This window comes from Aethalodelphis obliquidens, unplaced genomic scaffold (assembly GCF_003676395.1).
Source record: "Aethalodelphis obliquidens isolate GAN/ISIS:26980383/991018 unplaced genomic scaffold, ASM367639v1 scaffold110, whole genome shotgun sequence".
Taxonomy (NCBI): Eukaryota; Metazoa; Chordata; class Mammalia; order Artiodactyla; family Delphinidae; genus Aethalodelphis; species Aethalodelphis obliquidens.
Window position 1 is genome coordinate 1,541,624 of NW_020838054.1, and position 3,051 is coordinate 1,544,674.

The window sequence follows — 3,051 nt, forward strand, 5'->3', positions numbered from 1 at the left end:
TCAGAACAATTCCACTTCCTTCATTTATTCACTGAGGAGGTATTTTCTTAATGACTATTATATGCTGGTCCCCTCTCTGTATGTATGTGTTTGTGTGTGTGTATGTGAGAAGACCCAGTGGCAAGGGAGAACACTGAAAGGTGGGTCAGGGTGACTGAGTGTAGAGTAACCCTGGGGAAGGTGAGAGGGAGCAGTGAAAGTCTGTTTTATGTGGTGGATCCCAGGTCTTTGGACTCACTAGATGTCATTTTCTCTCTTTCTAAAAATATTTATTTATTTATTTATTCGGTTGCACCGGGTCTTAGTTGCGGCAGGCAGCCTCCTTAGTTGCAGCTCGCCAGCTGCTTATTTGCAGCATGTGGGCTCCTTAAGTTGTGGCAGGCGGGCTTCTTAGTTGTGGCAGGCAGGCAGGCTCCTTAGTTGTGGCATGAGAAATCTCAGTTGCGGCATGTGACCTCTTAGTTGCAGCATGTGGGATCTAGTTCCCTGACCAGGGATCGAACCTGGGGCCCCTGCATTGGGAGCGTGGAGAGTCTTATACACTATGCCACCAGGGAAGTCCCTAGATGTTATTTTCTTGGCAAAATTTGTTTGGGGACTACTGTGACTTAATCCATGTCTATCTCAATAGCCCGTTATCTCAGACAGCAGATACATTATCAACTGATCATTTGAGAGAATACCTAGGAGGGGGTGAGGTTCCTTCAATAAAAGTGATTTATTATACTTCAAAATTATATTAAATCATGTTTAAAATTTTATTTATAACTAATTCATTTTCCTTGATTGAGACTTTATGCCCACTGATTAGTAATTTGCCCCTTTCTTGGCAACTACCATTCTATGCCTTTTTTAAAATTTATTTTTGGTTGCGTTGGGTCTTCGTTGCTGCACATGGGCTTTCTCTAGTTGCGTTGAGCGGGGGCTACTCTTCGTTGCGGTGCGCAGGCTTCTCGTTGCAGTGGCTTCTCTTGTTGCGGAGCATGGGCTCTAGGTGTGCGGGCTTCGTTAGTTGTGGCACATGGGCTCAGTAGTTGTGGCTCGTAGGCTCTAGAGCGCAGCCTCAGTAGTTGTGGCGCATGGGCTTAGTTGCTTGGCAGCATGTGGGATCTTCCCGGACCAGGGCTCGAACCCGTGTCCCCTGCACTGGCAGGAGGATTCTTAACCACTGCGCCACCAGGGCAGCCCTACTATTCTATGCTTTGGTTCTATGAATTTGACTATTTTGATGCCTCATATAAGGAAAATCATGCCATATTTGTCTTTCTGCGACTGGCTTATTCCACTTAGCATGATGTCCTCAAGGTTCATCCATGTTGTTGCATATTGCAGAATTTCCTTCTTTTTCAAGGATGAATAATGTTCCATTGTCAGAAAAAATCAAAGCTAATAAGTTTTGGTACGGATGTGGAGAAACTGGAATACTTGCACTGTTGGGAGGGAATGCAAAATGGTGCAGCTGCTATGGAAAACAGTGTGGAGGTTTCTCAAAAAATTAAAAACAGAACTACCATATGGTCTAGCTTTCCCACTTCTAGGCATTTATCCAAAAGAATTGAAAATCTCGAGGCAATATTAGCACTCCCGTGTTCATTGTAGCACTGACTGTTCACAGTAGCCAAGATGTGGAAACAACCTAGATGTCCATCAGCAGAGGAATGGATAAAAGTGCTCTTGATAATAAGGAGGTAGTGTGTAGACAGGGAGAGATCTTAACCTCCAAGTCCTGGCTTCTAATGATGTGAATTTTTCAACAGTTAGTTCAAATCCAGGTATTATTTCTAGGAATTGATTCCATGGGAATCACGTGCCAAAGTGGGAATACGTTGCTTTGGAGCAATAATAGCTATTATATATGAGTGGTGGGCACTTTGCACTCATCTCACTTAATCCTCACAGTAACCCTCTGAGAGACACAATATTATTATTATTATTTTACAGATTTTGCAGGGATTAGTTAACTTGCCCAAAGTCCCATAGCAAGTGTGTTGCAGAGCAGGGGTCTGAACTTAGACTGTCTTGGCCTTGACAAGGAAAATACATTTTTTAAAAAATGCTATCACTTCAAAAAAATATTTATTTAATTTCTTTATTTTTTTGGCTGCATCAGGTCTTTGTTTTTTTAAATAAATTTATTTATTTATTTTTGGCTGTGCTGGGTCTTCGTTGCTGTGCACGGGCTTTCTCTAGTTGTGGCGAGCGGGGGGCTACTCTTCGTTGCAGTGCGCAGGCTTCTTATTGCAGTGACCTCTCTTGTTGCAGAGCACGGGCTCTAGGCACATGGGCTTCAGTAGTTGCAGCACGCAGGCTCAGTAGTTGTGGCTCGTGGGCTCTAGAGCACAGGCTCAGTAGTTGTGGCACACTGGCTTAGTTGCTCCACAGCATGTGGGATCTTCCCGGACCAGGGCTCCAACCCGTGTCCCCTGCATTGGCAGGTGGATTCTTAACCACTGCGCCACCAGGGAAGTCCCGTTTTTATTTTTTTAACATCTTTATTGGAGTATAATTCCTTTACAATGGCGTGTTAGTTTCTGCTTTATAAAAGTGAATCAGCTATACATATATCCCCATATCCCCTCCCTCTTGCGTCTCCCTCCTTCCCTCCTTATCCCACCCCTCTAGGTGGCCACAAAAAATATGGAATGCTTCACGAATTTGCGTGTCATCTTTGCACAGGGGCCATGCTAATCTTCTCTGTATTGTTCCAATTTTAGTATATGTGCTGCTGAAGCGAGCACTGCGTCAGGTCTTACTTGCGGCATGCAGGGTCTTCGTTGAGGCACGCGGGATCTTTTGTTGTGGCACGGCTCTTTGTTGTGGCTCATGGGCTTCTCTCTAGTTGTGGCGCACGGGCTCCAGGGTGCATGGGCTCTGTAGTTTGCAGCACGCAGGCTCTCTCGTTGAGGCATGTGGGCTCAGTAGTTGTGGCGTGTGGGCTTAGTTGCCCCGTGGCATGTGGGATCTTAGTTCCCCAACCAGGGATTGAACCCGCGTCCCCTGCATTGGAAGGCGGATTCTTTACTACTGGACCATCAGGGAAGTCCCCCAAAA

The 3,051-nt window shown here is 45.4% G+C and overlaps 1 non-coding gene across 1 annotated transcript; it reads right to left on the reverse strand.

The window, feature by feature from the left end:
* Positions 1 to 2,631: 2,631 nt before the first annotated feature.
* LOC113614990 (U6 spliceosomal RNA) lies at positions 2,632 to 2,738 on the reverse strand. Its single transcript, XR_003430808.1, has one exon. It is a non-coding gene; the product is annotated as a U6 spliceosomal RNA (small nuclear RNA).
* Between the last annotated feature and the right edge of the window lie 313 nt (positions 2,739 to 3,051).